Genomic DNA, 14311 nt, shown 5'->3' on the forward strand with positions numbered 1-14311 from the left:
AGATAAAATCAATTCTTATGTCCATCTTATGGACTTAGTCCTCAATAACAACTACATATATTTTGAGGGCCAATATTTTTGATAGGTCAAAGGTGCAGCCATGGGGCAGCCCATGATCCATTATTTCCCAACATCATGATGAATGAATGGGAAACCAAATATATTTTTAATAGTAAATTCTTTTCATTGTAGAGTTTATACATCCAATATTTGGTTATATATTCATCCTTTGGGTGGATGATAGAAATAATATTACAGAATTTATTGAATATATTAATAACATTACAAGGTTTTTGAATTTCAACTACAATACAGGCGAACATGACATTTTCTAATTGGATGTTTTGATTAAAAAAGATTCTAGCAGACAAATGTTAGTCTCACAAATGTATAGGAAACATACCTTTTAACTGTCCAGATTTTCACATAATGTACAGATTTTTGACTCTTATTTTTGGTCTGTTCCTCAAAAAAATTGTGTTCTTCTGGCAATTCACCGAATACTGAAGTCATTAAATGTGACATACATTTGAGTTTCAGGCTTCATATCTTTAAGAAAATGCATGTTAACACAAATCCTGTTATACTACCAACGTTTTATGTTTATAAGAGCAATATTTAAAAACTGTCCCTATTTTAGGGGTTTGCCCCTCCCCAATTGTTTTAGGCTCTGTCCTACTTAATTGCACTAAGAGGTCGAGAGGTATGATAGGAAGCTAACATATTCTAATTCTTTTTTACATTGTACCAGTTGTCATCCATTATACCAGAAAAGGGCAGGGATTAAAGGACAGCTGGTTTGGGCAGCCCGCATGGTTCCATTATTTGATTATTTTATTAAGGAATTTCAATTGTTAAGTAATATATTTGTATTCCAGAAGGTTAATCAATAATATTATGGATGAGGTTATTGAAAAGTGCAGGAAAGGTTTTCACTTTCCATTCTTGTCTTATGATAGTAATGGAGAGGAAACTAATCAAATGGATAGAAATAGTAGGGATGGCTTATGCATATCTGATAGTGGAAATGCTGCATCTGGTGGAAATTCATGGCTGGAACTAACTAAAATTCAGGGTGTATCTTCGGTCACTACATATTCCTTTTATAGTGGAATTATATGTGGAATTATTAATAAAAATTGGAATATGGACACTAATAATACACATTTAAGTAATCAGCTGGATTAAAAAAAACAAGTTACTTAAAAAAGGGGAAATATTTTAAAAATATATTTTAAAGTATTAAAGAGATCAAAAATAATGAACTAAATAGAATGTCTAGATGTGGCCACTGTAATTATTGCAAATATATGCATGTAGATGAGTTGGTCACTTTCCAACAATGGGCAATCAAAGCTAGACAGAAAATACAAAGCGAACTGGACGACCAGGAAAAGTAAAATTTTATTGAGCGCTTTTGTCAGTTTTTAACTATGACTTCTTCAGAATAAAATCAAGTTACACACTGAGCCTTATATAACCAGTGCAATAAAGCAATTAAAAAAAACTGTGAAAAGTACATCCACATTTAAAGGTACAGGCTCCCTTGAAGCATTTTACTAGCAAATCATGTAAATTTTGATCATAAGTGTTTTATCTCTTTATAACTATATTTACATAACCAAGAACAGATAAAAACAATAACATTCTTGTCATGGTTGTAAAAAACATGGAATATTTAAATGCAGAAGTCTGCTTTTAATTTAAAAAAACTGCTAAGTGAAACCATATCATTAAGCCCTGGGCTAGTGGTGGCATTGACCCTCAGTTGCCATAATAGTTCTTTATACTCCAGTAAATGGTCAATAGGGCCACCCCTTTCATCTATGATGATCTGTTCAAGAACTATAAACTTGAAGTAGTGACCTAGGTGAAGGTTATGTTTGGCTAATGCATTTGTGATGTTACATTTATCTATATCATAAATATGTTGATAAATGCGGGTTCTGAAAGCATTTTTGGTTTTCCCGATATAGAAGCACATACAAGTCTGACAAATGCTGGCATAAATGACTTTTCTACTACCACAATTGTATTCCTGAAATAATCTAACCCATCCATAACCTTTGAGTAAAACCCTGTCTCCCTCTAATATGTGCTTACACTGCCTGCACTGCCCACATTTAGTCATTTTTCCCAGTCTACCGGTGATACTACTAAATGGATTTCTTTCAAGGATATTCTTGATGCTGGTGTCCTTTCTGTAAACCACCCCAGGGGCTTCACCAGCCTTCTGACCTATGCTTTCATCACTGTTGAGGATGAACCAGTTTTTGAAAACAATGTCCCGAATCAGTGGGAACTGTGGAGTGTATGTGAGGATGAGCCCATTGGGAAAACAACCAGTATGGTTGTTACTGTTCTCCAACGGTGCACACAATCTGGTAATATCAATTCCTACTAAGGGACAGAAATGTCCCTCTAATCTCTTTTTAGTAACTTCTTCCAACAAAGGTGTAGCAAATTATTTTGGATATCCTCTTCTTAAAAGCATATTCAATAAAACATCCCTTTCCTTCTGGAAATCCTCCATCCTGCTAACCATGTAGGCTAGTCTCACCCCCTGGCCTTTGACTAAGGATCTTTTTTGATGCACAGGGTGCCCACTCTCAAAATGGAGAAGGGAGTTTGAGTATGTAGGTTTGCGATAGATGGTAGAGAAGAATATGCTATTGATGTAGTCTTTGCTAATTCTGATGTCTAAATAACTAATGGAGTCAGAATTCATTTCCATGGAGAATTTAAGGAATGTAGTGCTCGAACTGAGGAACAGTAAGAATTCACGCAACTGGTCACGGTCTCCATCCCAGAAAATAAGGATGTCATCCAGGTAACGACCGTAAAACTTACAATGGGACATCCCTGAAGATGAAAAAACTTGACACAGTTCCCACTGAGTCAGAACAATGTTGGCAAAAACTGGTGCACACACTGCCCCCATAGCTACCCCTGTGGTTTGTTTGAATAAATGACCTTCAAAAGTCAAAAAACTGTTGTCCAACACAAGTTCCATTAATGTCCTTAATGTAAGTATTTTAGTGTGTGAAAACTTGGTCTGTTGACATAAGAAGTCATAAAACATTTCAATGCCTTCTTTGTGGGAAATGACACTAAATAAGTCTTTGACATCAATTGTACTGAAAATGATGTCATCACTGAAATATTACTGTTTGATTTTTTCAAACAATCCCATGAGTCTCTGATGATATGAGAAAAAGACCCCAGACAGTTCTTTAACTGGAGGTCTATGTATCTGGCTATAGTTAACGTCTTGGACCCTTTTGCATCCACAATAGGTCTTAAAGGTGGACGTAAGATGTTCTTGTGAACCTTAGGTATTCCAAATATTGTTGGGATCCTGGGGTTGTTTTGTATACAATAGTTAAATTCTACTTCTGATATCTGGTCATTCAAAAGTAGATCCATAAGAACCATGTCCATATGTCTGTATGCGATGTTAAGTTCATTATGGGAAATCTGCTGGTACCCTTCCCCAAATAAATGTCCTAACATGTTTTCTATGTACCTGTCCTGGTCCATGACCACAAGACCACCTCCCTTGTCTGGTTTCATGACTCGAATGGCTTTATTATTAGATATATTATCAAGGAGTATGGTTTCCTCTTTGGTTAAATTGTGTAATAAATTTGAATTCCGATTTTTAGAAAGTTGTCTAATGTCATCCATACAAATCTTTTGGTACAATTGCATAGCGGGATGTAAAGCAGGGTTACTTACACTTGCCTTTTTACAAGAAGTGATGGTAGTATTTCTATTTGCTTCTCCACCTATAGTGGCACTAAAATTAAATTTTCTGGTGAAAATCATAATGTCAAGCAAAGTTTTTTCTATGCTAAAATGTTTGGAGGGTACAAAGTTAAGACCACTCTCAAAGAGGTTTGCCCAATTCTTAGTAACTGTGACACTACTTAAGTTGTAAATTTTTAAGTCATTTTGGTCATTGACAATAATAACTGCCTCTTCATTGTCAGGCAACATATTATAGTTTATTGCCAGTTCCCTCGTCTTCCCCTCCCCCATCCTTGATTGTACTGTTGTGGGGTGTGCATTTCCCCTTGATATGATGTATTCTGAGGCCTCCTGTACTGGTGATTCTGTTCTCGAATTCTCTCTGACCTCCGTAAGGTTGTCCTAAAGGGATGGGACCTGGGGTGGTGTCACTTTGATATTCATTTTCATCATTAGTTTCCTCACCATTGGCTTCATTAATGTTATTAAAGTTGTTATCACCAGTATTGTTATGTACTTTAACTACTGGATAAGCTTGACCTCCTTCATAATCCTGGGCATCCCTTATTAACTTTCTACATTTTTTTCTCCTTTATCTTATCTAAAATTTTGTCAATGTTAACAAAAACAGTGTTGTAGTCATTCAGTTTAACACAAAAATTAACATAATTTTTCACAGTGGCATCAAGTTTGCTAACAGTGTCTTGCATTGCTACAAACTTTTTATCATTGTCTCTAACTAACAGTTCCAATAGTTCACAACCCTGGCAGTTAAACAGAGTTATTAAGTCTTTATGCAGTTCACTGTTGTTAGTTAAACCATTAGGAAAACGCCAGTACCTCAGACCTTTTGGCACCTGTTCGCGTCTGAGGCATTCCCTAAGGTACTGATTCTCAATTTGCAGTTTTTTTAAGTCTTAAACATTCTTTTTCCAAAGTTTTAAGTTTAAGATCAAAAGTAGCTTGTATAATGGGTTGGTTAGTGTTGTTGGAAAAAACAATGCTGTCATTGTTAATCCAGTCAGTTAGATTCAAAGCATTTGTTGTGTTACACTGTACAGATCCATTACTTTGTGTCTGCACACTTCTGTGTGTTGCCTCTAAGCAAAGGGAAGTGCCTGGTGGTGTAACAGAATTAGTTCCCACTACTACTAGTTCCAGTTTGTCGAATATGGCTACCTTGCCCTGGTGCAATAATGAAAAGGGAGTCCTGTGAAGTACAACCAGGTTTTGTTTTGGTTTGACTGAAATCATTCACAAAGTTGTCGATTTTGTGACTCAATCCTGAAATTTTAGTATTAAATGCACCTATAAGCTCGGTTAGCTTATGAATAGCTTCTGCATTTAAATATTCCATGTTTTTTACAACCATGACAAGAATGTTATTGATTTTATCTGTTCCTGGTTATGTATATATAGTTATAAAGAGATATAACACTTATGGTCAAAATTTACATGACTTGCTAGTAAAATGCATCAAGGGAGCCTGTACCTTTAAATATGGATGTACTTTTCACAGTTTTTTTATTTGATTTATTGCACTGGTTATATAAGACTCAGTGTGTAACTTGATTTTATTCTGAAGACGTCATAGTTAAAAATTGATGAAAGCGCTCTATAAAATTTTACTTTCCTGGTCCTCCAGTTCGCTTTGTATTTTCTTAGTTTTGCTCTTTTTGGTTTACAAAGCTAGACAGAAATTTAACTGTAATACTCAAGGTGTTGTTTACTTACCCTTATGTCAAGAATATTCTAGGTTTTACACAGGTAAAATAAAGCATAAAATAAAAGACAGAGTATATGAGCATATGCACAACACAAAGAAAAAAGGAAGTGCCAGTGCATTAAACAAACACATACGTTTTTTCTCACTCATCACTTTTTATTTCTTATTTTGGAAAAAGTTGATCATAATCTGAGGGGTAGACTGTGGAATTTAATTTTAGAATTATGGTTGTAGATAAATTTTAATGCAGCTGTTTCACCAAGACTCAATGATGTATCGACTATTATGTGTGTTTTAAATTTAAAAGTATAACAGAAATAAATTGACACAGTGTATATACATCAAATGATAGGATTACCTATAGAGCACTGGGTATTACTTTATATTAGTTTTAACCTGTTTTAATAAATTTTCGCTCACAGTATATGATTTTAAGCAAATGTGGATTTTTATTGTTTTATGAAAATCATGTGGTAATGGTTTGGACTTATTTAAATGCTTTTAGCACAAGTGGTTATTTTTCTGATGAAGTCATCTTACATATTCAGGATGAAAGGGCTCAAAGATAACAAATTTATACATTATACTGGGTCCATTTTTCATGTATATTAGATTAACAGTTTTAGCTCTTTGCTATTTTGTATATATGATACACTAATGATAGAGGGCCTGTATACTGAAAGGCGTAATAAAATGGAACAACTGTTACATTGGGGAATGTGCAAACATTAGAATATTGAACTAACTAATGAGCATTGGAAACATGAGCCACAAAGCATTATAGAGAATGATGAAGTTTATATCACAAGGGATAACCGATTACCAACAGTTAAAAAAACAGATGTGAGAAAACCAGATATAGTAGTCCATAAAAAGAAGACAAAAGTATCATTCATCATTGAAATTGCTACACCCAGTGATTATAGTGTCTTATGTACAGAGAGACACAAAGTCATAAAACATCAGATTTGCAGGCAGAAATGAGGGCAATGTGGAAGCAGGATACCCACACAGTTCCAATACTAGTAGGAACAATGGGTCTTTTAAAACACAATTTACAAATTTAGTGTGTTATTTAGATATGCTACCATGCATGGAACTCTGTATGAATTTTAGCAGAAGTCAACTCTGGGCACATTGCAGTTGTTGCGAAAAGCACCTTTTTTCTAACATCAAAGATTGAAACAATAATAACTGCATAAACATTAATCATACTTTGACTTGGGAATGGGGTCCATTCCTGTCATGGTATTAGAAACCCAAATGACTTTGTGAAATTAACTCAAAGATTACTGAAAGTAATACCAGTGTGGATATACAAGTATACATACTGTCAGGGATTACTGAGGATAATATCAGTTCATATACCAGAACACATACTGTCAGGGATTACTGAGAGTAATATCAGTGCATATGCCATTATACATACTGTAGGGTATTACCAAGAGTAATTATAGTGCACTTACCAGTATAAATAGTGTCAGGGATTACTGAGAGTAAAACCAGTGTATATACCAGTATACATACTGTTAGGTAGTACTGAGAGTAACACCATTGTATATACCAGTATATGTACAGTCAGGGATTCATGAGACTAATACCAGTACACAAGCCAATGTATATACAGTCAGGGATTACTGAGATTAATACCAGTGCATATACTAGTGCATGTACTGTCTGTGACTACTGAAACGTATACCAGTGTATATAGGGATTACTGAGGGTAATACCAGTGCACATACCAGTGTACATACCATGAAGTATTACTGAGATTAATAGCAGTGCACATTCTGGTATACATACTGTCAGGCATTACTGAGAGTATTAGAAGTACATAAACCAATATACACACTGTGAGGGCTTAGTGAGAGTAATAGCAGTGCATATACTAGTATACATACTGTCTGGGATTACTGAGAGTAATATCAGTGCTCTTGCCTGTATACATACTGTCTGGGATTACTGAGAGTAAATCCAGAGCTCATGCCAGTGTACATACTGTCAAGGATTACTCAACATCAAGCAGAGACTCAAATGATAATACAGTGAAGCTTTACTTCAGACTGGGTCAGAAGACAGTGCCAAAATTCATCCCATTAATGTTAACATATATACATACATTAACAAGAGAAAGAAATTTATAAGAATTCTAATTCTACCCACATTGACAGGATTGTAAGCAAACTAGCAAAGAGCTTAAACTTACCATTAGGTATCTGAAAGCTGAGAGTCATCATAAAATCACCACTGAAACCCAAAATATCTAGAAATCATTCTCTAAGTTTGTAAGTTAAAATGGACACACAGTAATGTTTAGAGCTGATGCAGAATCATACTGCCAGCTCTTGCCCAAATAAATAGCTAATATCCTAGATGATAAATTTAGTCCTAATTTTATTCTACCCAAGTATTCCAGAAAACAGTCACAGCCGATCTCTGTATTTACTATGGAATGAGTCCTGTCAACTCACCCAAACACCTCATTCAGACTCCCTGACAGCACCCTGGGTTGCTTGATTATCAGGACCAAATATGACCTAATTGAAACCCTTAAATGTGGACAACAAGTTCTAGTGTCAGATTAAAACAGTTCGATCACAGCCACAAAACACAGCAACCACCTCAGGCTTAGGATAATCCAATTTATTCACCGACTTGTCGGTGAATAAATTGGATTATCCTAAGCCTGAGGTGGTTGCTGTGTTTTGTGGCTGTGATCGAACTGTTTTAATTCATCTTTATCCTGTTTTTTGGAACTTTGTTTGTCTAGTGTCAGATTGTCTCCTATTTGGCATGTATTTCTCAGATTTTCAAGAATACATTACAGATTGATGGTTATCTGAGTTTACAGATAACCGTAAGCAGGGTGTTGTTCATCATTGCTCCACTGATTCACAACTACTTCAACGTTAGACAACTAGTACAAAGATACCTGTTTTAAAATAATTGTGAAAAATGTAGTATAGTTCAGTTTAGTAAAAAAAAACATTTCCACATTATGCCATATGAGTGACATACCCCTCCAATGTGACACTGTCATAAAAGATAGTACAGTTGTGTAAGTTGAACTTACCATAATAGTACATGTTCAAATGATCAATGCTGCAGTAGCTTTAGTTATATGGGTTATATCTTGCCAAAGATATAACAGCCGGCCAGCTTCCAAAGCTTCAGAGCATCTTCCACTTGCCCAAAATGTCAAAGCAGTTTGAATAGAGCTGAATGAAAGACAAGTTTGGGCATGAAGCCCTTCACAGCTCTCCTACCAGCAGAAAGAAGCTGCTAGATAAAACACCCTGGCATAAAAAAAGGAAAAAAAAAAACAACACCAAAAGACAAAGAGGATGGAGGGAGGGACCAATTAATGCAACCATGATCATTCGAACATCTACTATTATGGTAAATTCAACTTACACAACTGTACTATGTTCACCATATTGATCAGTGATGCAATAGCCTTAGCTATATGGGTAGAGTACCTTAGCTAACTACATTCGGGTGGGAGGTGGAAAGGGAGGAGATCAGAAGTCCCTGGAGAATGGTACTAGCAAAGCTTGATCCGAACCTAAGGAAGGATTCAAGCTTATAGTGCTTTGTAGAAGATAGGACCAAGTAGCATCTCTTGGAATACTTCTATAATCCAACCCTTTTCAAAAAGCCACACATGAGACCAAGGATCTGGTAAGTCTGGCTTGAACCTGCCTGAAATATTTTATTATGGTGAGTACAACAAATGGTAATAGCTTTAGACAACCATTTGGAAATAGTCTGTTTTGATACAGGGTGTCCCTTCTTACCTTCATAAGAAATGAACTACTGATCTGAAGATCTGAAAGATTTAGTTCTGTCAAAATAGTACCTGAGTTGTCTTTGGACATCCAGGGTATGGAGTATCTTTTCCCTTGAGTTTTAGGTTCAGGAAAGAAAACAGAGAGTTGGGTAGTTTGGGTTAAAGTAAACTTGGATAACACTTTAGACATAAAAGAAGGATTAGTTCTCAAAGAAACCCTGTCCTTATGGAAAATGAGATGGAGATGGCTCACCAAAAGAGCTTGCAACTCCGATACACCTCTTGTAGAGGTCACAGAAATCAGTAAAACTGTTGTCCATGTTAAGAACTCCAAGTCAGAAAGATTATCAGGTTCAAAAGAAACAAGTGTTAGCTTCTGTAACACAAAGTTAAGATCCCACAGAGAGGCCATCAGTTTTCTTGGAGACCTCTTACACAAAACCCCTTTCAAGAACATTTTGACGTGAGACTGCATCGTAGCAGGTATAAGCAAGAAAAATCTGGGGGTAATGCTACTCAATGCTAGAAGTCTAAACCTCAAAATGCACTCACTTGAGGCACTCCTTAAAATGGAGAATATTGGCATCTGTGCAGTGACTGAAACCTGGTTCAAGGCTCCAGAAAGCACCTCTGCATTACCAGGCTATAACTCATACCACACCTTTCGACCACCTAACCTGGACCGAAACACTAAAGGAGGAGGAGTGTCCATATTCATTAAGGATATCCGCACCTCCAGGCTAGTTGCTCAACATAATGCATCCGAAATTATCCAAGTGCAACTAACACTGGGCAAGACTGCAATCCAGTTTGTAGCGTGTTACAGATCCCCTGCCATGCCCTAGGATGCCCACTCCATGTTTCTTGATATACTGGGTAATATTAAGGTAGAGCCCAATATCCTAATAATGGGCGATTTCAACTATCCCACCATCAACTGGAAAAACTACTCATATACTAACTCATTTGCTCAATATTTTCTGGAATTCATAAATTCCAATGCCCTGGATCAGCTTTGTCCATACCCCCACCAGGGGCAGCAATATCCTGGACCTGGTTATTATCAACCGATGTTTCATGCAAGAAGTCAAATCCTCGCTGGTCAGATCCGACCACAATCTAATCACCCTAGATATCAATATACCCCCCCACGCCCCATTAATGAAGCCACTGTAAAAAACTTCTCCAAAGCCAACTTCATGCTTCTTAGTGGCAAGCTTCACGACACCAATACAGATAGAAAATAGAGGTACGACTGCTGAATCCTATACAAATGCACTGTATAAGCACATACACGAGTGCATGGATTGTGCCATCCCCAACAGAACCAAGACGCTATCCTCCAAAGAAGGAAGCCAATCTGGTGGTCCCCTGCCATAAACAAACTCTATAACAGAAGGAAGAAGCTGTTGCAAAAAAGAGTAAAATCCCCTGAGTACAGGAACTCCCTGGTCAGCCTCCGTAAGAAGCTGAGATCCCTCATAAAATCTTCTAAAGCCAGTTACGAAAATAAAATCGCCACTGATTCTAAAGATAACCACAAAGCATTCTACAACTATGTCAAGAATCTCAATGGCGACACTCTGATCTGCTCTGAGCTACAGCACAGTGGCACTAGATATACAGAACCAACTGATATTGCCAACATCCTGGCAGACTTCACACCCTCTCCCTCCAAAGGGCCCATCACTATACTGGAAGAATGCAAAGCCCCTGTAATCATGTCTGCACAAGTAAAAACCGCACTCTCCAAGAACACAGCATCCATGGGACCTGACAACATCTCAGACTGCGTTCTATATAAACTACAGAATGAACTGGCATCCCACCTAAGTACCATGTTCAATCATAGCCTCACTTCAGGCTTTGTGCCTACTGAATGGCACACAGCGATGGTTATACCACTTCACAAAGGGGGTGCCACCACGGACCCCAGGAACTACTGCCCCATTAGCCCGGCGAGCCTGGTCTACAAGGCCATGGAACATATCATCTTGGAGCTTATAAACAAGGACATAGGTAACCTCCAAACTCTGGACCCCACTAAGTTTGGGTTTCTAAAAGATAGGTCATGTCTCCTAAACCTGACTGACTTCTTTGAAGCAGTCACCAGAGCCGTGGACGAGGGTAAGGTGGTGCACACAGCTCCCTATTATGCTGTCGCAGATGCAGGTTGTCGAATGCGTCTTTGTCGAACTGAAAAGCGTGAAAAGGCAAAATAGTGAAGTGGCTTTTCAGTGAATTCTATCCCTGGAAAGAATTCATTTGGCCGCTTTTGCTACTTTGCCTTTTCGGCACTGTAGTGCAATCTCTGAGTTGGTATATTTAAGTAGGGGGGCTGTGGGGGGGGACAGCCCCACACATCAGGGGGTGTGGGGGTGAAGCACCCCACATTATGTAATGTTTTACATTTTTTTTTGTTTTGTTTTTTTCGGAACAGCAATTTTTTTCCCTTGGAAAAATCGCTGTTCTGAAGTTTTGACGTAAGCTTTCGCTTACATGGGGGTCAATTATGTGTCGTTCGCTCTTCTGAGCATGCGATATCATAATATAGACCCGGTGCACACAGCCTATCCTGACCTCGCCAAGGTTTTTGACACCATCCCCCCACTTTGGAATTATATATAAACTCACTAGACTGGGCATAAATCCCTATGTCACAAGATGGGTGGCCAGCTGGCTCACTGGCAGAATCCACACAGTGAAAGTAAATGACTCCAAATCCAACTTTAGACCAGTGGAGTACCATGAGGCTCAGTCCTGAGTCCTCTCCTGTTTGGCATCTACTTCTAAGAAGTCCAGGCTAACACAGCAGGTCTTTAACTAACAAAGTTCGCAGACAACTGCAAACTAGGTGCCATAACAGAATTGCCTAATGATGTGGACGTTCTACAAAGGGGCCTCACTGAGACTGATGCTTGGTGTCAAAGTCATGGCCTCAAGCTCAATGCAAAGAAGTCCATTGTCACCCCCTTTGGGAAAAACAGTGTACTCATGAGCTAACACGTAGGAAGTAGCCTACTAAACACAGAAAGTCTGATAAGAGACCTTGGGACACAGGTGAACAGAGTCTCTCTTTTGATACTCACATTGCCACAATAGTCAGGAAATCCTTCTACGTGGCACAACTTATCACAAAAGGGTTCACCTCCAGAAAAAAAGAGATCATTGTTCCTCTCTACTCATCCCTCATCAGACCCATTTAGAGTACAATGCCCTGTTTGGCATGTACCTCGCAAGACATCTACAACAACTAGAAAGGCCACAGAAATACCTCACTAAGCAGATTACCAACGTCAAACAGATTCCATACGCAAACCATCTCAAAAAAACCCAGCTCTACTCCATCGCTTATCGCCTACTCAGAGGCGACTTCTGCTTAACATACAAAGCCATGTCACACCCAGGTCTGCTGGACATGCTACACTTAAAGAAACCCCAATCCCTCCCAGCCACACGCTCCAGGGACCTAAACCTTACCACCACAATAAACAGAACATGCTGGAGGGATAGATTCCTGTCCCAGAGATTTCCCATGCTCTGGAACAGACTACCCATTCATGTCAAGCAAAGCTCCTCATTAGCCCTCTTTAAGAAAAATCTCGACAACTGGATGGTGAAAGCCAGGGAACTTTTTTGGCTAGGCTTATATAGGCCCCAGGGCTGATAGCCTAGTACCTACTTATGAACCTATGAATGAGGAGGATCCATGAGCAGACATGCTAATATGGATGATAAATGAACACTGATAGAGGAATAAGAAAGGGCATAGGATAGTAACTCACAAAAATATTGCAAAACCAGAGAACAACTAGCCCTGAATGGGTGCTGGTAATTTTGTTGGTTTCCATTAGTACCTACTTCACATCCTCAGTAAACAAGTGCCTAAAAAGAATTAAGACCCAATCATCCAGGTGATCAATTGAAGATGGTTGATGTTGGTGTTTATGAAATACTCCTGTTCTTCTGTGAGAAAATCCATTCTGTGAGGAAGCTCAAGGTAACTGCCCCTGGCCGTTTCCAAAAGATGGTAGAACCATGGCTGCCTGGGCCAAAAAGGAGTCACCGCAATAATCTTGGGGGATTACTTCTGAATCTTCAGATGTACCCTGGATATTATTGGAAAGTGTGGAAAAGCTTACAGGAGCATTCCTCTCCAAGGAAAAGAAAAGCCATCTGTCTTCCAGGCCTTCTTCTTCTGGAACATAATCTCAACAGCTGATTATTCAGAAAGGAAGCAAATCGGTGCACTTAGATAGATCAAATCATGGAAGACCCCCTGATCTAGTTTCCATTAGTGAGGGTCTGCTCTGGTCCTGCTCAGCTTGTCTACCACATAGTTTTGCTTTTACAGAATGTAGGATGCCTGTAGAATGATATTCTGCTGTAAAACTATAGCCTAAATTAAAATGGCTAGTCTGCAAAGATGGTATCACCTGGTCCCCCCCTTTCCTGTTGATGTGCCACACAGCTTTGGTACTGTTTGTAACCACCAGAAGTAGTCCTGGGACCAAAGATGGTTCAGAGAAAGTTGAGTGCCCAGATCAGTGCAAGCAACTCCTTGATGTTTATGTATTTGTTTCTATCCTTGGAGTCCCACAACCCATACACTTTTATTCCTCCTGAAACTGTCCCTTTAGTAATGTCTAAAGTGTCTGTGGTGACTGACTGCTTTACAGCAGGGAGGGAAAAGGGGAGACCAGGACTTAATAATATCTGTTGTCTCCACCAAAAGATCTGTCTTCTGACAAACCCCGGCACTGGTATTTGAAAAGAGAAAGGGCGTTAATGCTGGGAATAATGACATTTCAGATGTCACTGTTTCTTTCTAATGTAGAGTCTTGCTAGGAGTATCATGAGAATAACAGATGCCATGAGACCCAAAATCCTGAGGTATTCACTCAAATTGACAGATATCTATGTGGAAAGCCTTAGAAATAGATCTAAATAAAGGTCCGTTTTTCTTGTGGAGAAAAGCTCTTTGAATTGGGGTGTCTAGTTGACATCCCCAGAACAAAGTCCTGCTTGAGGGAGTTAAGAAAGAC

At 38.4% G+C, this 14311-nt stretch overlaps 1 protein-coding gene across 2 annotated transcripts in view; it reads right to left on the bottom strand.

The window, feature by feature from the left end:
- PLPPR5 (phospholipid phosphatase related 5) overlaps positions 1 to 14311 on the bottom strand; it is a 3295121-nt gene that overhangs the window by 1087316 nt on the left and 2193494 nt on the right. The window lies entirely within an intron of this gene.

This window comes from Protopterus annectens, chromosome 10.part0 (genome assembly GCF_019279795.1).
Source record: "Protopterus annectens isolate FY-2018-M chromosome 10.part0, PAN1.0, whole genome shotgun sequence".
Classification (NCBI taxonomy): domain Eukaryota; kingdom Metazoa; phylum Chordata; order Ceratodontiformes; family Protopteridae; genus Protopterus; species Protopterus annectens.